We start from the raw sequence: 21675 nt of genomic DNA, 5'->3' as shown, positions 1-21675 counted from the left end.
TGTGAATCGGTGAGTAGGGGGGAAAGCATAGATGCGAGAATCAATAATGGCTTGTGGATTTGTGGGGGGAATATGCAAGCCGAAGGGGTAGGGATGAGCAATGGGCAAGCCCTCTATCCAATAAATACAATATCCGCGTTGGATTGCGATATACATATATAAAATCAATTACCATTATATATTAGATTAATCAGGCAAATTATTATTAAACAATAGATTAAGTTTAAATACAACGAATATATGTACATATATGTATGCACAATTATAATGTGGGAATAATGTGAGCAAAGTTGGGTATGACAAGCGGATTGAGGGGAGCGACGGGCGACGGCAAAGCCGCCAGAAAAAGGGAAAGCAGCGAAAGTCAACGGGATACGAGTGGCGGCCAATGGGAAGGTGACGCCAACATAAGAAAGTGATGGATGTCAGTGTATACAAGCGAGGAAGACAAGGACAAGCAGGCCCGTCGAGAGGGGGGTGGTGAAGGTGGGATTCCCACCGGGCCCGAAGTTTTTAGCGGGGCCCGGTTTTTGAGGCATAGCGACATATCTCCGACGACATATCTCCGCCCAGTACATTTTTCTGGCGGAGATATGTCGCTTTTAAACGGCGAAGATATGACGTTTTGAAACGACATATCATCGCCGGTGATCTGCGCGGAGATATGTCGTTTCAAAACGTCATATCTTCGCCGTTTAAAAGCGACATATCTCCGCCAGAAAAATGTACTGGGCGGAGATATGTTTCAAAACGACATTTCTCCTCGCGGAGATATGTCGTTTTTCTAACGGCGGAGATATGACGTTTTGAAACGACATATCATCGCCGGTGATCTGCGCGGAGATATGTCGTTTCAAACGTCATATCTCCGCCGTTAGAAAAACGACATATCTCCGCGAGGAGAAATGTCGTTTTGAAACGACATATCTTCGCGCGGAGATATGTCGTTTTTTCTAACGGCGGAGATATGACGTTTTGAAACCACATATCTAGGCGCGAAATTATGTATATATGTACAATCGATAAATGAACTATCGTCTCGAACTTATTTCGAGTACGTACATATGCATTCCTAATAACTATAGAGATAGTTTGAAATCAGAATAATCAATTCTTTCACAGAAATTATAAATTCAATTTATTTGTTCATTTTACATTACATTTTTACATTTTTTTCCGTTTTATGAACGATGTTATATTTGGTTTACTTTTTTTTTTTTTTTGAAAAATTTTTATTTTTTTTTAATTATAAATGAATACATTGAGAATTGCCTCAATGACTTCTTGGTTACAGCTTGGACATTTAGGTTTCCTATTTGAATTGCCCTCGTTGTGGGAAAGAATTTGATCCCAACACATGGCACAAATATTTACATGATTGCATGGACGCAGCAAAACTGACTTTGGGTTTGTTAAGCATACATTGCATGGGTTCATTTGAACAATTGATTCATCTGATAGCTGACTTAAGTTGGAAGCATCCGAAGACAGCGATGACGTTGAAGATTTCAGTTCAGGCGACAGCTTACATAAATTTGTTTCACTGTCCACACTGTTGAATAGGTCCTGCTTCGAAAATCTCTCATTGAGGGCCACAATACGCGTCAGAAACACAAAAATATCGATATCTCCCTTGTCTAAAAGATCCATAGCGTCCATAATTTTTTGAGCACGGTCCTGTAAAAATGAGGATATTAAGTTCTTAGCTGCAATAAGAAATTTCATCTCCAGTCAACTTACACGTAGTTTTTTTGACGCTGGCTGGTTACCAATACCACCGTTTTGAAAAAGTAAATTAAATTCGCGACTTTTTTCATATTCGGCATCAATAATACATTGGACAAATTTAAAAAAATGCCCCTTTGCTTGAATTTTGTTCCCTAAATTCAAATTGTATGCTTCAACAGAGCCAGTAGTTCTAGTTGAACGCTTAAACACCGATATGTTTTGAGGTCCCTCCTATAAATAGTAATAAATTGTATATAATAAATTAAAAATCGAATCGAATAAATAAAAAAGTTAATATACTTTCAAAATCCACTGCTTTTTAAAATATTTTAAAAAAGGAGAAAAAACGTTCTTGTCCAAAGCAGTTGCTTGAAGTTCCAACATATTAAATGCTTCAAGAATTTTATAATGTGGCAATAGCGGCAAATGCAAAAATTTCAGAAAAAGTATGTAGGCTTGTTTATTGCGTTTGAGCACATTCTCAAAGCCAATACATTTTCTTGCATTTCTCTTACAAGCTTGTGTAAAATGGAACCAGCAAGCATAGAAGTTCATGGTAGGATGCAAGTTTTTCAAAGCAGTGCGCATGGCTTTTTCATAATCAGATATAAAAGATGCACCATTTAAACAGCAAATATTGGAGTCAATGTATGTGAACAAATGCTGATAGCAAAGTTCTGTTTTTCTTGACATCAGAGCAAATATAAAAGGAGTTATCTAAATATAAAAACATTTTAATTATTTAATAATATTTAAAATTGTACGATATTTACCTTCTGCAAATGTTTTATGTATATTATTAAGAGTTGCTTAAATTCTCCAAAAGGGCATACTTTAAATGTGGCATCAATCAAAAAATGTCTATTTTCCTCCGGAATGTTCGCTTGCATCAAAGCGATAACCTTGTCTGATGCAAATACGCAGTATGCGAAAGAGCTTGACAAGTATACTTTTTTGAAAAAACATTTTGGAGAATTTCCCTTGGTCGTACCAAAGAGTTTCATAATATTTTCATCTTCAAAAGCTGTACGTACTTCGGTTGCTGAGCTAGGAGATTTAGGCAAGAAAGGCTGTCTCTTTCTTTGGAGAGTACGTTTGACAACATCGTAATTTATTTCAATCTCTTCTATTCCCAGCGTTTTTCTATTAGGAAAAAAAAAAGCATATAACAAAAATTATAAAAACAACACATACACTGCGGAGCTTAACAATAAGCGCACCCAGTTTTTCCAGTGTAGCTTTCGTAATAGGCGGACTAGCGAAAAACTGTAAACGAGATATGAAAGAGAATCGAGAACAAAATTTGGTGACAACACAACAACAACTGCAACGGAACTTATTTTTTCTGTATTTATGTATGTGATTTTCGGCTGGTGCGCAACTTTTGTTTTCGATTCTCTTTCATACCTCATTTACAGTTTTTTTCTTACGAAAGCTACACAGAAAAAACTTGGTGCGCTTATTGTTAAGCTCCGCAGAATATAATTCCACAGAATTATTTGCTAACAAACTGTTATAAATATTTGTATTTACATGCATTATATGTATTTACATATGTATGTACATATGTATGTATGTTTATACCAGTTATTATCACATTCGCATACATACATATACATATGTATACATATACATACATAGGTACATATAGTACATACATAAATACATATGTATGTATGTATCACATACTAAATATTTTATATTTCTACGTTTACATACTCAGCTAAAACATCATTAAATATTTTTTTAATGTCGTTGTTTTTGTTATTTTGGCAATCTTTTTTTATTTCACTAAGCACACTTATTTTTTCCATTTCGTGGCCCTGTGACCCATGAGCATGCACCATGTATTCTTCTTTTGAAAAAACGTTACTTTTATCTTCGGCCAGATACACTCGCGCTTTGCAGCCGGCTACACGACACGTATATGTGGTTGAACCGTTCTTTAACTGTTTATTTTTAATGTAAATTTGTTGTTCACTTAGAGTAAACAGCAACAAAGAACAACCCGCACGGCTTCCTTCTCTGAGCTCGAATTGTATATTTGCGTAGTGCCTCACACAGCTCAAACAATTTAATCAAAATGTTTCCAAACGCTATTAATACTGAAAATATCAGTCCTAGGCAACAAACTTTTGGCACGCAAGTTCTGTACTCAACTAACATGCGTTGCAAATTTCTGCTTTGTGCTAGCTTCCGAACCACACTCGGCGTTAGCGACAATACGCTGTCGCCCGCTATTCTTTAAGAAATACAGAACCCATCAATCCGACTGTCGCCAGTCCATATAAATCAAATACGCGCTTTACGCGCAGACATATACATATGTACATACATAATATTATATTACGAATGCAGATTGTTCATTTATTGTATGTGCATAGATTTGCACATAATTTCGCGCGGAGATATGTCATCGCCAGTGATCTGCGCTGAGATATGTCGTTTCAAAACGTCATATCTCCGCCGTTAGAAAAACGACATATCTCCGCGCGAAATTATGTCGTTTCAGAACGACATTTCTCCGCGCGGAGATATGTCGGCGGAGATAAGTCGTTACCCCGTTTTTGATCGAAATTTTCAAATTTGGGAAAAGTTTAATATGTACCTTTACAACTTTATCTGAACCGTAAAAGAATGTCACTTGTGTATTATCTACTAATCGTAATCAGGCATTATGAACAAGGGCCCGGGCCCAACCTTCAAAAAATGATTATATGTAAAACAAAAAAAAAAAACTGTCTAAATTTTTCGTTTGAACGTTAGGAAATCAGACATTTGTAAGTTCAAAACATCGCGCGCTATAACGTTGCATACGTATATATTTTTATGCGATTGCGCTGCTTGTATTCAATAAATATCATTAATTGCGGACTATCGATTGTCTGAGTCCATCGATATTTAGTGATTGCTATTTATTTAACTGTTACCAGTGTCAGTGTGACCAATTACCAGGGCCCCTAGTTAGCATTCGCAAACATCGAAGTTTTTGTAACGTTTTTTTTTTTTTTATGGAATCTTTTTAAATTAAATTGGGAAAGATGTATTCGCATAAGTCCGGTTCCCAAAAGCGTAAAGAACGCGACGCTCGGGAAGAAGCATTTTTTAAAGCACAAAGGGCACAACCAACTCTGGCAGCGTTCAACTTTCAGCAAAATGCGAGTACAAGTTCTACGACTTCTACAAGTAACAAGAGCACATCCCCTGGTCTGTCCAAAGAACCTGAAAATTCCTCAACCCAGTCAGTTAACAACGACTTACAAGATGAGCCGAAAAATACTTCATTCAGTTCTCAATTTAGCGATGATAATAATGTTGAACCTGATAACCACCAAAACGATGACGCCCCTGATGAAAAATTTGTTACCTCTGTGCAATACGATACGAATGAAAAATTAGACTCAAAATTTGTTGATAAACATTCGTATGATTATGATATTGGTACTCTCGAAGCTGAATTCTTACAACCACAAGAAGTTCAAGAAGTCGTCCGTCGGGGTCATTCCAAAATGCCGTCAATATTTCCTCGGGATCGGTTGGACGAGCCATTTCCACTTTCACTTCTGTCTACTATTTTGCCTAACGGTGAAAAAATTCAATGTGACTGGTTAGTTTGGAGTCAAACAAAAAGCGCTTTTTATTGCCTACCCTGTCGTCTCCTAAGTAAAAATACGTTGAATCGTTCAAAAATGTGTTCTCCTAACGGCTATTCTAAAGCACAATTTTGGAAAAAGTTGTATCTCAAATTCCCGTCACATGAAAGTAGTAACGATCACATTCAATGTTACATCAAGTAGCGTGATTTAGAAGTACGCATTGACAAAGACTCAACTGTCGATATGCTGTTGAGGGAAGAGATAGCGAGTGAAGCTAAAAAGTGGCGAGAGATTCTAAAGCGCATTTTAGACACGATTCTTTTTTTGGGTGAAAGAGGATTAGCTTTACGAGGAGAGAGTAATTTAGTCGGCCAACGAAATAACGGAAACTTCCTGGGAATCCTTGAATTAATCGCTCGCTATGACCCAGTGCTTCATGGACATTTAGAAAAAAATAAATCTTCTCAAGAAGCACACCAACGTTTGCAAGTTCACTACCTGTCAGTCGAGATACAAAACGAATTCATTGAACTCTGTGCTCATCATGTTATATCGTTTATTTTGAAAGAGGTAGAAAAAGCTAATACTACACAATCATTGTTGATCCAGATTCAAGTCAAGAGCAAACCACTTTTATTTTACGCTACCTTCATTACGATACTGAAGAAAAGGTTTACCATATCGAAGAACGTTTTTTGGCCTTTGTTGACTGCTATGGAAAAACAGGCGAAGCTATTGCTGACTTGATATGTCAAACACTAGAAAAGTACAAAATTCCTCTTGGAAATTGTCGTGGGCAAGGCTACGATAATGGCAGAAAGATGAGCGGACAATATAAAGGAGCGCAAAATCACATTCTTCTAAAAAATAAGTACGCAGTATACCCGCCTTGTGGAGCACATACATTGAATCTTGTTGGAGTCGATTCTGCACAATGTTGTATCCAAGCAATAACCTTTTTTGGAGTAGTCTAAAAATGTTATAACATTTTTAGTAGCAGCACACAACGCTGGGAAATTCTAAAATCAAATATACCTGATTCTCTTCACTCTCTTTCCGATACACGGTGGGCTGCAAGAATCGATGGTGTGAAACCGTTTGCGAAGAATCTTCCTGGATTGAGAAAGTCTCTTGAAGAAATCAAGAAACTGAATCTGACCGCAGAAACTCTTCGAGACGTCAACGGCATTTTAAAATATATGAGTTCATTTGAGTGCGTCTTGATGGCTTCCATTTGGTTCAAAATTCTTCAGGCTATCAATGAAAGAAATCTGGTTCTTCAAGAGATGAACGCTACCATTGACGTTGAAGTCGACAATCTTCAAAGTTTACTTGCCGACTTGCAGCTTCTACGCGATCAGTGGAGTAAAATTTATAATGAATGCAAAATCGTCGCGGACAATTTGATCGATACTTCATCCATTTTACCACCAGCGAGGAAGAAAAAACGTGTTGACTCGTCACATGAAATCGTCGATAAAGACTGCACTGTTGAAGAAATTGGCCGTAGCTTACTACCACCGGGCCCTGTTATCTTCTCGACGGCCCTGAGGACAAGGGAATGGATGGGCGCACAGCCACAGAGAAAGTGGACATATGCGCCCAGGATTTACGGGACTTTCACCACGCATAGCAACAAGTGGATGCGTGGGTGAAAGCAGAGGGCCGATGGAAATGTACCAGCTGTATAGCGGTACAACACCAATCAATTCCTGAGGCCGTGGGAGCTGCCTATAACTATAAAGGCAACGCCCATCAAGCAAATTATCAAGTCTACAAGTCGTGATCAACCAAGGGAGTTTTAAGGGCTTACGAGTAACCTTAAAGGCCCATACTAGTGAAACAAAAACAAGTGAAAGGATCAAGAAAAGTCAGAATAATTTGAGAAGGCCTTACGAGTAACCTCTCAAAAGTATCCTATAACCAGCAAGTCCTTGAAATAGGACTAGAACACCGTGCCCAGGCAAAGAATAAGAAAAGTCAAGCTGCTCCAGGACGATTCCCAGCATATATCCTACTACCGAAATTCCAGGATCTATATATCGTGACGAATACCAATTGCTGAGAGAATCCTGCCCTACGACAAACGGCCACAGGATTTATCCTTGGGGCTACGAGCACGCAAAGACCATCTTTGAAACGCAGTCAGAGACGTTGAGGTGGAAGCAACGTCCCTAGAAGATCAGAATACGCCAGGAACGTGAGAGAAAGGCCATAGGATGTATCCTAAGGCCCATTAACGCGCCGGCATTATTCTGAAGAGGGAGATATCAGACAAGATATTTATATCACGAGTCTAAAACAGGAAACAGAGGAAACACAAGGAACGAGGGACGGACTGGGATCGAGCGTCGAGGGACCCCAGCTACAAGCAGAGCTGTCCAAGTTCGGGACTCCTTCAGAGAAACTTGTCATATCCAACCAAGCCCGTAAATAATCGTAAATAAATACACCAACAAAACTAATAATTACACAAACGAGTTCTAATTTTCACCGTGGCACAAAATAAATTTTGTTGTGCCGAACCTGGCCCAAGAGATGGCATAAATATCCCAAGGGACGAGAAAGGATCGTTACACTGTAAACACTTAACACACTTAGCCAAGTAAGCAACTTATATTTCCTAGTATTTATGCGACCCAAGCAGATACATATGTGACCCAAGACGACCCATGTTGGATCACACTAGACACTTCCCTTTTCTAGCATAAGCACTTTTGTATTATTAGCCAAGCCATTCTTTGAATATTGCCGATACGCAGAATTCGCCGGAAGAGGCGACCCACTTTGGACACAATCCGAACGCCGCTGCCGACGGCATGACGCCGCGGCCAGCGCCCATAGGGCATATCCGGGTATATTTAAAGGACCACGCTCCACAGAGCGGGCAGTCTTAGTTTACACATAGAACTAGTTACATCAAGTACGACTAAATAAAACAATCTTATAACGTTCTGTGTTGTGTTGTGTGTCACCACTGAAAAGCAGAGTTCCCAAGTCCAATCCTTATTCCCAAGGGAGGATATGGTAAGAATCCAACGAAGGACATGAGAACTCCTAACTTGTATAATGTTAAAAAATGGGTTTTCCTACATAAAACATTTATCTGCAAAATTGGAAGTATTTCTATGGAATGTTGAACATATAAGATTTTTCCAGGAAAACTTCCACTTACACACGTTACACATATTTCTTTCTTCAATAGTAGCACACATTCCTGACATGTGTGTAACGTATGGAATGGCACATGCCGTTCTTTCAAATCACTCAGCCAGTGACATAGGACGATTTTTAAGTGATTTAAATATCTTCCTTAAGGAAAAAAATGCAAAAAATGCCAATTTGCAAAAGCATCATAACCGCTGTATGTTTTGCAATTATTTCAGCAGTTCTTAAAGAAAACTACAGCTGTACTCTCACAGAGTACAACGAAATGTGCTATCAGTTTTTATATAACGAAAGCAAAACATTTCCGGCGTTATTAGTACAGTTTTGCACAAGCCATTTCGACAAAGTAATGTGTGCTGATATTGATCGCACAATTGGCTTGTTAAATGTATTACTTAGGAAATTTTAAAGAAATGCCCTGGGTGTGGGTTATAGTATATCCCAAAGTGGGGATTTCGAGGATTGGTTCCAACATTTGGTAACAATTGTTTTGTCCCGCAATTCCAATCAGATGGTTTGCAATTCCAATATTTTAATTAACGTGCACTTTGTGTTGATTTATCCGACCATGAAAATAGAGATGCCCGAAAAAATAAATACCGAGGAAAGCCTCAGAACTGTTGCTGGCAACAGCAGGTTGAGAAAACGTTTCTCAAATATTATGAATAATGTCATGAACATGATCTGATTTGAAGAAGAGGATAGATAGTATTTATTATAGTTCCAATATGGCACAGATTATTTTAAGAAAATAAGTCGTATTTGCTCCGTTTTGGACAATTTTGATGGGGACTTTAATTAATAGTTCCGATAAAAGACAGCAATGCTCCAATAGATAAGGATAAACAAGGGATGAAGCTAGGAAGATTTATTCGAAAAATGAATGATCTTTTGAATTCAGCAGCCAAACAGATTGAACAGGCTCGGCGAGAAATCTTTTACTCATCTATGGTGCACGGTTCAGTAGTGAAGGGTACCCCCAAAAAGAGGGTGGGAATTTCAAAGAGCGGTTTAAATATTGGAATATCTAGTAAAAAACTGAGCAATTATAAGGAAAGTTGGAAGAAAAAGGGACCAAAAAAATTAAAATCTGGATTATTTCGTGGTGATTTCGCCTGGCCAACTGGGGTTCGGGAATCACATATTGATATTGATGGGAAAGGTTCAGTACCTACAGAAAATATATTTTGTTTTGCTGTTTTTACCATTCAATTTCGCCATTCTTATTCTCGAAATCCGCTTGGAAACGAGAAAGAATATAAGGCAATAATCCTTAGCCATTCAAAACTGAATAGTTGCATTGCTTAAGGTGTAAAGTTTTACATTTTGCAATGCAGAACTCTATTCGAGTATTTACATGGTGCCAAGCCTCAAGGTGTTCTTTAGAATATTGAATTGGAGGATATTGTAACCTTCATTGTTAATGCTGTTTTGACTTCGATCATATTTAATCACAACGATAGCAGTATCATCAAAATCCATGCCAAAACAGAAATAATCTATGTATTTCAAAATAAAATTTTTATCAAAGATGCATTGGAAAGCTCGCAGAAGCTAATAATTGGTTCTCATGGCTATGAGGCCTATTTCTTCATTCCATTTATAACAAAAATAAATTAGAATTCACCTTTTTGGATCCGTTTGGTCAGACTTCTAAAGCCGCGAAGTTTACTAGACATTATTCGAATTTAGTTACGGAATATAAACATGCTGCGGTCTTTCACGATATCCAAAGGGATTCGTTTAATTGTGGGATTTTCATTTTGCAATATGCAAAGAAAAGAAATTTTTAAGAAGTTAGTCAACTACAGAGATGCAGTACTAAGTACCTGCTTACATTGCTCAAGTGGGGCATCTGGATTGTAATTTGATAGTTGCTTAGATGCAATAGGTTTCTTTGTACCAAGTGTTTAAAAGACCTATGTATCCAATGTATTTTGTCCGAATATAATTTGCAAGCTATGTATGTGAGCAATGAACAAACAAACCAATGGGCATACTTCATTAATTTGAGAGGGGGAATACTTTTTAATTTTCAAGTGGGATACTTAAAATAATAAAAGAGCACTTAATAGAGCTGGGCGGAATATCGATGTTATATCGATGTTTCAATTTGAAAACGAAACATCGATGTTCGTAAACCGATGTTCGATGTTTTCGCAAATTTTGTACCATCACTTAGTAATTGCACGTGGAACGAAAGTGGTAAGTAAGAAACTTTTATGCATTAAACAACTTTTCTACATTAAAAAAACTGATTAAGTATACCATTTTAATATGAAAATTATTAAATTTTAGGCTTTTGGTGTTGGCAGGCAGTGATTGAAATGGAGCGGTTTGTAGAAAGTTCTAGTGGCAAAGGTAAGATTATCGTTTTATGTATGTAAAAAACAAAACTCAAAAAATTCGTAATTCCCGAGTTGATTCGATTTTGACCCTTCGTCAATACTTCAACATGGAAAATATAAACTCTAGTTTAAACCCTTTAGACTACTGGAAGGTAATTCATGCTATATAAAATCTAGCATTATAATTAATACTAAAATTTTTTCAGATCTCGACTGATGAGCCATTGAAGATGAGCTCAAAAAAATATCTCTGCGTACCGGCTACGTCAACTGAAAGTGAGCGTATGTTCAGCAAAGCAGGTTTAATAGTGAGTGGAAAACGAAGTTCACTAAAGCCAAAAAATGTGGATATGCTGGTTTTCCTAAATAAAAATGAATGGATCTCAAACAACTGATAAGTTGAGTCATTATATTTTCATAATTTAATTTGTTTGAAAAACTCACAAAACTGTTATGTTAAGTTATCATTATATTTTGGATATTTCATTTGTTTTTAAAAGCTTTAAATAGTGTTAAGTTAAGTAATAATATTTTCGTAATCTAATTTGTTTTGAAAAAATCAAAATACTGTTAATTTAAGTTTGTTTGAAAAACATTATTTTGTTATTTTTTTATATATATATGTTGAATAATGAAGTCAATATTAAATAAATGAAAAAAAAAAAAAAAAAATTCTTTTACTAACTTCGATGTTTAATCGATTAATCGATGTTTTCAAATAAAAAACATCGAAACATCACAAACATCGATCTTTTGCCAGCTCTAGCACTTAATTATTCCTGTGGGTTGTCTTAAATATCTACATAATTGTAAGTACATTGCGTACATTGCTTACTCGAGTCACAACGAAAAGTGAAGCGTACAACTCGCAGAATTTCACATACGAACAACTCAATCGGTTGCTATGGCACTTTTTGCTCAAAGTCTGAGTGAAAAACTCTTATTTTGCGACCGCACGAGACGGTTAACAGTTAGTTGCGAGCTCTGGTTTATATTCATTTCCATTTTAACTCGATTTCATTCTATTTTCATACCCTTGCAGAGGGTATTATAAAATTGGTCAGATGTTTATAACGCACAGAAGGAGACGTTTCCGATATATGTATATTCTTGATCAGCGTGAGAAGATGAGTCGATATAGCCATGTCCATCTGTCCGCCCGTCTGCTGCGAGCTATCGAGATGAAACTTGGTATTTGAGCTACTTATGTATGTATATCCCGCAGCAGATAAAGAATGAAAATTGTGAGGATCGGACCACTATATCATATAGCTCTAAAAGAAACATTTTCATAAAAATTGGAGTATCCCCATGAAATTTACTACTATGAATTGTATTGGATAAAAAAATCAGATTCCAAATTGATCTGATCGAATAAATAGAACACAAGTTACAGTCAATATAAATCGGTTCAATCGCTGCCGGCAGCGCTGCTTGCTGCCTACTACGTCATCATCAAATCAACAGAGCACATGCATACACACGCAGACGCAACCCTACATGAGCTGTATGTGTATGCGTGCATTGCTTTGCTTAGGGAATGGGGCAAGGAAAAGAACAAATTGTAGTATGAAGAGTAAAATTGTTTTGTTTGTATGTACATAGATGAATTTTTTTGGACATGTAAAATTATTATTGTCAAGGACTGCAAAGGTACATATATAAACTTCGGCATAGCCGAATTTAACTTCATTGATATTTGATTTTGTTTTCGATGTATCGATGATTTGCATGCATGTAAAACATCGATTTTCTATAACGACTATAGATTGATTTTTTTGCACTTCCCTCCAGTTAAAATAAAGAAACAGGTTTTGTAAGGAAGATGTTGAAATCATACTGGAGATTTGATTCATGTTTGAAATAGCTATACATTGCTCACTTTTTTGTGTTGCTTTTGAAAGGTTTGATTTTTTGTTATTTATTTTTTTTAAATTAATATCCCGTGAATCCTCGTTTATTTTAACTTTTTTATCCGGCCAAACTCGTAATTAAAGCTTGGCAGGTCTCATTAGGAATTTTTCTCCAAGTTTCTTGGACGCACTCCCATAGTTGGCGTTTGTTGTCACACTTTTTCATTGCCGTCTGCTTCTTCAACTCACTCCACAAGTTTTTGATTGGATTCAGATCAGGAGACTGACTGGGCCAAGCGACAGTGTCCACTTTAATAACCTCAAACCAAGTTTTTACTATTTTAGAGGTGTGTTTTGGATCGCTATCTTGTTGAAAACCCCAGCGCAGGGGCATGTTTTTCTCAGCAGATGATTTTGAGAATGTCACTGACCTTTAGACCTTACCTTTTTTTGACCTTAAGATGCTGCCCATGTGATGTGGTCTTTAGCAAAGTGTGCCGCATTATCCAATTTTTGGTGCCCATTAAAGAAATCCTTTTTGCGATACGACCTAGTAGTTATATCCATTTGTGGTCTTCTCCATTTCGGATGCAATGACCCTTGCAGATTTGAATGGGTCGGATTTTGCAATTCTAACAATGCGTCGGTCTAGTGCTGGTGTGGTTTTCGATTGACGTCGACGTGTTTAGGATATTCATTATTTTGCACTTTTATCATCTGTGTGAAGAGTTTTTAATATTTTTGACAATAAAAGAGAAAATCATTTTGGTATAATAATTTTATTAGCCTTTAATGTTAACCAGCATTTGTTTGTGCATTGATGAATTGAGTTAGAGAAAAAGAGTTTTGAACATGTAGAAATGTTGCCAAGGATTGTAAGGGTATATAAACATCGGCACACCCGAAGTTAGTTTCTTTGATATTTTTATTCTCCAAATTAATTAAATCACAGCAACATAAAACAACTTCATAATTAAGTCACTCTTCGATGCAATCTGTTCTGTATGACGGCGAAATTCAAATGGCTTAAGCTTTATCGAGAATCGCGTGAAGAAGTCTCGGTTCGGCTCCATTCCGTGAATTCGCTCTCTCAAACTGCTCATATGTTTACAGAGTTGTCTCTCGCTTTGCTCGATGTCATGGCAGCTCAGTTACGAGCAGCCTCTCCACTTGTCTTGCTCACTGGCGCCGCTGACCGAAGTGAGTTTTGGTCATCACTCTTCTGAGCGCAACCAATAATATAAGAGATCTACTGACCAATCAGATTCTTTCTACGAACGAAAAAATGTAATTACAATGAAATGATGGCGGCGTGCACTGTATTGTATAAAACTCAAAATGGTTTTAGTTCCAAAGTTGTGCCTTGAGGCATTATCATTACTTTTTAATTAACACTAAAAATAATCAATGCAAATGAAATTTTCATTTGCACAAAATACAAAAAATTTTAAAATTCGGAAAAGATTAAACTTAATGTAAATAAAAAATTAGGACAAATAAAAAAGAGTAAGTTAGTCGCCTCGCCGATTTTAATACACCATGAAACAATTTTTTTTTTGTCAAATACATGTATTTACAATCGGCCTTTGGACAATAAGTACATTTGGAGATACATGAAATATAACAGGAATATTCGGCTCCATTAAATCTAACTATATATAAACTCCAGGTTGTACAAAGGAGTAGTTAAATCTAATCCTCAAGGTATATGTTGCTTGTACAGACTTTTGTGGGTTCACTTGGATTTTCAGCCATTGCAGCCATTTGTAAGTATTCATTTGTCCTGTTCTTCCTTGTGGAACGACTGCGTTTATATTAAGGAGCTTTAAGATCAGGAAGCCATTTCTGTATAAAATATTTTTTACAAAATGCCATCGTCCCATACCCGGTCAAACACTACAGGGCAGTATTATTATCTTTTTTCTTATTTTTTAATCCTTGATAGGAAGTTTTCTGATTGTTGGAGGTTTCCATGAAACTAGGGAAAAAAATATTGTAAATTTTGAAGTCTTCAGCCAGATCCACCCTTATGGAACATTAAGTAAAAGATGCTTATATGTACGTATGTATATGTGAAATATTGCCCAAATTCAGAATTAAAGAATTTCTTCTTCTCGGGAAAAAAGGCCGCTGCCATTTTGCCAAAAAACAAATAGCAAAGTTCTGACTGAAATCCATGCTGAGTATAACGCCGACTTAAACTTTAATTTCTCTAACTTTGTAGACCAATAACTTTTTGAGCAACCCTTGTTCCGGGGGTTTCTTTTTAGTATGCACCCACAGCGTGAAAACATAATTCTAATAACTCTATCCATTTTAAAAAGAAAATTTGTTTGTAAAAGGGTTTCAAAACACAGGCTTTTAACCAAGAAAACTTCTTTAAATGGTGTTAGTTATTTATATAGGAAAAAGTTCATTTTAGATTATTATTAGTAGGTACATTATTTTGTAATGAATTAGTAACATTTATATTGCTGTGCAAGTTCTGAAATGTTAATGGCATGGCATAAGAGATCAGAATAAATGTTTGTAACGTAAGATGGAACCAAAGCCTTGATCAACGAAGGGGAAGCGGGCCGTTGGGGGACGGAATTCATTGCTTCTGCAAGGTGACCTCCTCAATTACAAGGAAGTAAACTTACATATATGCATACAGACATGTTCAAAAGTATTTGAGCAACGTAATATTTTTTGCAATTTGCACTTTAACGGATTTTGTTGTTAGTGTTGTAAGTCTGATATGCAAAAGATGCACACCGTTAGAAAGTTTAGTCTGTCTAAAGGCAAACGAAAGAAGAAAGAAAAAAGATAACGGTACATATGACAAAACTAAAGCAAACCAAAGATTACCGCTCTCTTTTCAAAATTATTTGAGCACATTTTATGTGTGTCATAATTATTTGAGCAGTGCAAAAGTAACATTTATTCCTTGATTGGCGTCCGCAAAGTGCAGTCATATTAATTTGCTGATGTCTCAAAATTAAAATGGTGAAAACCAAAGAACTTTCCGTTGAGGTTCGATCGGAGATCGTAACAAAATACAAGGGTGGAACCTCCGCATCGGCCTTGGCAAAGACACACATAATTTCACGTAATACTGTGTACTATTTGAACAAAAAAAAAAAAGATAACCAAGGAAATTTGAACAATTTAAAAAAGATCTGGACAATGCAGACGAATATTGGGAGAGATTGCAGAGAATCCATCAATAAGTCCTGTAAAAGTCGCAGCGGCATCAGAAAATTTAATTGAAAAGAAAGTCAGCAGCTCCACTATCTATCGCAAGATGAATGAAATTAATATAAAAACGTACGTGGTCCGGAAGATTGTTGACATTAGCCCAGCAAACAAAGTAAAACGACTGGAGTTTGCTTTAAAATTCATACAAAAGCCTGTAGAGTTTTGGCACAATGTATTGTGGACGGATGAGACGGCTTTTAAGGCTCATATGGAAAGCGATTTATGCACCTTCGAAGAGTCAAAAGCACAAGGCGTGCAGCCCTTGAAAAAATTTGAAGAAGGTACCGTAATGTTTTGGAGATGTGTCTGCTACTATGGGTTTGGAGACCTTACACCAATCGAAGGGACTTTAAACCAAACGGGACATATCGACATATTAAATGACCATGCTTTTCCTTCTGGCAGCCGACTTTTTCCAACCACCGACTGGATGCTACAACAAGACAACGCGCCATGTCACAAAGGATGGATTCCAACCGAATTCTTAAGGGGCGCAGGTCAGGCTGTGCTGGAATGGCCACCACAGAGCCCAGACATTAATATTATTGAAAATGTGTGGGCTTTTATAAAGCATCTTCGGACAATTGATCCAAATCGGAATCGCGAGGGTGCAATAAAGGAGATTCAAAACATTTGGTCAACATTGACCCTGGAATTTGCGCGGAATCTCGTAAACTCTATTCCTGCTCGACTGCAGGAAGTTATCGATGTTAAAGGCGATGTTACACGTTTCTAGTTTTTTCTTAAATATTTTGTTTAATAGTTATAAACTTTATTAAATAGTTATAAAATAAATGTGTTTGAAAATTTTTAATAAAACACTAAAAAAAATCAAATTAATTTTTGCTCAAATAATTATGACACACATAAAATGTGCTCAAATAATTTTGAAAAGAGAGCGGTAATCTTTGGTTTGCTTTAGTTTTGTCATATGTACCGTTATCTTTTTTCTTTCTTCTTTCGTTTGCCTTTAGACAGACTAAACTTTCTAACGGTGTGCATCTTTTGCATATCAGACTTACAACACTAACAACAAAATCCGTTAAAGTGCAAATTGCAAAAAATATTACGTTGCTCAAATACTTTTGAACATGTCTGTATGCATATATGTAAGTTTACTTCCTTGTAATTGAGGAGGTCACCTTGCAGAAGCAATGAATTCCGTCCCCCAACGGCCCGCTTCCCCTTCGTTGATCAAGGCTTTGGTTCCATCTTACGTTACAAACATTTATTCTGATCTCTTATGCCATGCCATTAACATTTCAGAACTTGCACAGCAATATAAATGTTACTAATTCATTACAAAATAATGTACCTACTAATAATAATCTAAAATGAACTTTTTCCTATATAAATAACTAACACCATTTAAAGAAGTTTTCTTGGTTAAAAGCCTGTGTTTTGAAACCCTTTTACAAACAAATTTTCTTTTTAAAATGGATAGAGTTATTAGAATTATGTTTTCACGCTGTGGGTGCATACTAAAAGAAACCCTCGGAACAAGGGTTGCTCAAAAAGTTACTGGTCTACAAAGTTAGAGGCAAGGAATTCTTTAATTCTGAATTTGGGCAATATTTCATGTCAATAAAATCGGGAATATCCAAATTATACGTACATATAAGCATGTTTTACTAGACGTTCCATAAGGGTGGATCTGGCTGAAGACTTCAAAATTCACAATATTTTCTTCCCTAGTTTCATGGAAACCCCCAACAATCAGAAAACTTCCTATCAAGGATTAAAAAAATCTCCTAAGTGTGATCAGATTGACGTCCTTCCACTGCACTATGGGTAAAAAGGCCGAATTTTTTTGCATTAATTGTCCCTGAAGATGTATGTATGAGTTTTTAGTAATTTCGGATTTTGAAATTGGCCACGCCCACACCCCCCGCCCTTTTTGAAAAATTTATTTTAATATTAAAATTAATATTGTTGCTTACATATTCGTTGTGTATATGCTATGTTAATTATATTATAACCTATATATATATTATATATATATTTTATTAAACATTAAATATATTCAATTCAATTCATTATTTGCTTTATTGCTCTTTGATAGTACAATGTTCTTAAAGCTATGTGTGATAGGGAGAATTTACAGAGTTATAGCGTTTGCTTTTCAGCTGAGAAATTTTATATACATAGTTATACAGTTTGATGGGTGATAATATAATATGGCAAGGAAAAATGAGCGAAAACCTTTAATATATGCCTTAAATACGAACTTAAGCTAAGTGACTGGGACTAAGGTGACTAAACTAAGATTTAGCGGCTTAGTGCCAGTGGCTACCCTTAGGAGATATGAGTATTGTGATCAAGAAGATATGCTCCTAAACTGTCTAATACTAGTTTAAGAGTAGTGTTTTCACTAAGAGTCGTCAGATTGGTCAATAATCTGTGTAATGGTTTTGACGCCAGCCGTATGATATAAGGTGGATGTTTTGGTAAAAAATGGGAGGTTGAGTAGTAGCTTTAATATTTTGTTTTCGCATACTTGCAATTTCTTGATGTGAGATGCAGCACAACTCTTCCAGGTACTTGAGCCGTAGGTTAGTATAGGGAGAAAAATGGTTTTGAATATGATCATTTTGTTAGCTGAGGAAAGTTTAGATTTTCGGTTAATAATTGGGTAAAGGGTGCAGATAGTTTTGTTAATCTTATTGATTGTGGCACCAACATGAGTGCTAAACGTAAGCTTTTTATCAAAGTGGATACCTAAGTATCTACCCAGTTAACTGGAGAGTTGCAGATTTTCAGAGGCCCGTCAGGGAGAAAACAAGCCTTTCTTTTCTTGGAAAAGAAGATGGCATTAGTTTTAGTGGCATTAACTTTTATTTTCCACTTATGGTAGTAAGCTTCGAGTTCGTTTAGCCCGCTTTGCAGGGCTTGTTTAATGTCAGCATAATACGTGCCTTTACAATAGATGGCTGTGTCATCTGCAAACATCGATAGCTTACATCGGGGATGTTGCGGAATATCGTATATGAAGACGTTAAAAAGCACTGGCGCTAGAACTGAACCCTGTGGGACACCGGCTAGTAGCTCTTTTGTTGTTGACCTATTTCCATCTATTTCTATATAAAAGGTGCGATCTAGCAAAAAACTTTTCAGAATGTTTACAAGATATGTGGGTGTTTTAATGTTTATTAGTTTGAAAATGAGTGCTTCGTGCCAGACTGTATCAAAAGCAGCTTCAATATCCAGAGTGACGAGTCCAACAGATTGTTTGTTGGAGAAAGTATTTTGAACGTAGCTTCTTAGTTTCTTGGTTGGGAGTGAGCAGTTTAGACCAGCCCTGAAGCCGTATTGAGCAGGTGGTAAAATATTATGTGTTTCTAGGTGGACTAAGAGTCTACTTTTAATTATTTTTTCAAATATTTTGGAGAGACTGCTTAATAGACTAATAGGCCTATAGCTTTGTGGCTTGTCCGGAGGTTTTCCAGCTTTGACAATTGGGATAACTTTAGCTATTTTCCAAGGATTTGGGAAATATCCTATTTGTAGGCTGCTATTGTATAGTGTAGCGAGAAAGCTAATGGCATTTGCTGGAAGGTTTTTTAAGCAAATATTCCTTATGTTATCTGGACCGCTGGACTTTTTAGTTTTCAGGGTTTTTAGGATGGAAACTATTTCGCTTGTCGTAATTTTATTGGACTGAATCTGATCTGGCATATTGTTTTGCACAGTATTGGCAACCAAGTCTATTGTAATCGGATTTGAGTACGCTGATGTCAAGCTGTGTTTAGATGCGAAGGAATTGCTTAATAGATTAGCTTTTTCGATTCCGGTTATATAAGCCACATCAGCCTCATATAAGGTGGGAATATACTGATTCCTTCTTTTGATTGCTTTCGTGGTGTTCCAGAACGGCCTACTACATTTGTTCATTTTGCTTAGCTTTCTATTCCATTGTTTGTTGGTAAAAATAAATATCTCTCTGCGGATTATATAGTTTAGATGATTACATCTTGCTTTGATTATAGGCTGTCGAGACCGTATCCATTGTCTATTAAGGGTATTCCTGGTTTTGAGTAGCTTAGAAATGTGCTCTGGAAGCTTGATGTTGGTATCTCGGATGTGTTGGTGAGGAGTCGATCTCGTGAAGGCACTATTAATTGTTTTAGAAAAAGAATCGACTAGCGAATCTATATGAGAAGGAGCTATTGGGAGATTACCAAGGCTTACTACATTTGGCATGAGCATATTGTCGACTACACGTTTGAACATTTTCCAGTTAGCTTTTTTGAAGATTGGAATCGTTTTCTCGATGAGAGGTATGTTTTTGGAGTACTTTATGACTACTGGAAGGTGGTCCGAAGAAAGATCTTTCGAAACTATCGGGTTGCTAATACGGTTTGTTAAATTTGTTAGACAGAGATCGATAGTGGAGGGCTTAGACGTTACACATGTTGGGATATAGGTAGGATCTTTTGGAAATAATATATTAAATTTGCCCAGTACGGCGAGGTCATGAAGAATATTTCCCCAGCTATTTGCTCGAGTGCAGTTCCAGTTACGGTGCCTAGAGTTTAGGTCACCAAGAACGAGAAATTCCCCGCTTAATTGCGAAAATTTGATCAGGTCTGACTTGTAGATATTTTTCATATGAATCCTATCACCGACTAAGTTACATGCACTGGAAAGGCATTTTGCAGTGTTGCCCGCATAGTAAACGGCAAAGATACTAAGGTAGCTATTCAAGTTAGTTTTAATTTGGATTCCTACGTTTTCTATGAGGTGCGTTTTGACACCGCATATTTGTTTGTGTTCGAGTTTATTGTTAATAGCTATAGCAACCCCACCACCTCTGCTTGAGGTTCTGTCGCAACGATATAAGGTATAGTTGGGAACACTAATGCGATCATTAGGGGTAAGCCATGTTTCATTTATCAGGGCAATATGAATAAAATTATCATTTAGAAACTTGACTAATTCTATTCTTTTTGTTTTGAGGGCACGCGCATTCCATGCCATGATATTAATCGCGTCGATTGAGTTATTTATTTGCATAGACATGTTTAATAGCAAGTTCTGTAATAACTTTAAATTGTTCGCCTTTGTTAGAGCAGCAGCTTAATTTGGAGATCATCTCGTTTAGGATAGTGTTAATTTCTTCGAAAGAGAAGAGATCTGTTGCTTGCGTTTGGATGTTAGGCGAAGAGATGTTGCTTGTAAGAGCAGATTTGTAGCTTACGAACTTCGTTGGTTGGGCACTCGTGTGTGGAGAAGAAGCAAAGATAGGCATTCTGTTTGCGAATGCTCTATTTAAAGGTCTCTTGTTGTGTTGTGAAGAGCGATTCAAAAGTAAACTCTGATAGGAGAGACGGTACGGTCAGGCGGGGTCCGTAGAGGGGTGATTGCCTCGACAGTTTGCACATTGGATTTTGGTTTTTGGGCAGTTTACCGTTTCATGGGGCTCGCCACAGTGGGCACAAGCAGTGTTGACTGAACAGTTTTTGGAGCCGTGCCCGAACAATTGGCATTTATAGCATTGCGTTAGCTTACCGGGTACTTTTTCTTTGTATTCCCAACGAACCCTAGTATGATTGACATACATAAAGTCTTTGCGCAGTTGTTGCATTGTTATGCTTTTGTTGGTAAAATATATGATGTATAGCAGCAGTGTATGATTCAATTTTGTTTTCTTTTCTACAATCTTAACGTCAAGGCATTGTAGTCCGAGATTGACTAACATGGTTTTAACATCATCACCGGTGTGTTTATCCAGTCCTGATAGTA

General features: G+C 36.8%; 1 long non-coding RNA gene across 3 annotated transcripts; it reads right to left on the bottom strand.

Moving 5' to 3' along the window:
* Positions 1-1043: 1043 nt before the first annotated feature.
* Positions 1044-3995, bottom strand: LOC137573041 (uncharacterized). Of its 3 annotated transcripts, XR_011031788.1 has the most exons (6): positions 3448-3995; positions 2763-2871; positions 2502-2677; positions 2029-2445; positions 1741-1959; positions 1044-1677 (listed from the first exon to the last, which is right to left on the bottom strand). It is a non-coding gene; the product is annotated as an uncharacterized lncRNA (long non-coding RNA). The 3 variants fall into 3 exon arrangements; XR_011031787.1 differs by having other exon boundaries at positions 1050-1677; positions 2502-2871; XR_011031793.1 differs by lacking the exon at positions 2029-2445 and having other exon boundaries at positions 1046-1677; positions 2502-2871.
* Positions 3996-21675: the final 17680 nt, after the last annotated feature.

This window comes from Drosophila tropicalis, unplaced genomic scaffold, assembly GCF_018151085.1.
Source record: "Drosophila tropicalis isolate 14030-0801.00 unplaced genomic scaffold, ASM1815108v1 contig_108, whole genome shotgun sequence".
NCBI lineage: Eukaryota > Metazoa > Arthropoda > Insecta > Diptera > Drosophilidae > Drosophila > Drosophila tropicalis.
This window is presented reverse-complemented; position numbering and strand designations above follow the sequence as displayed.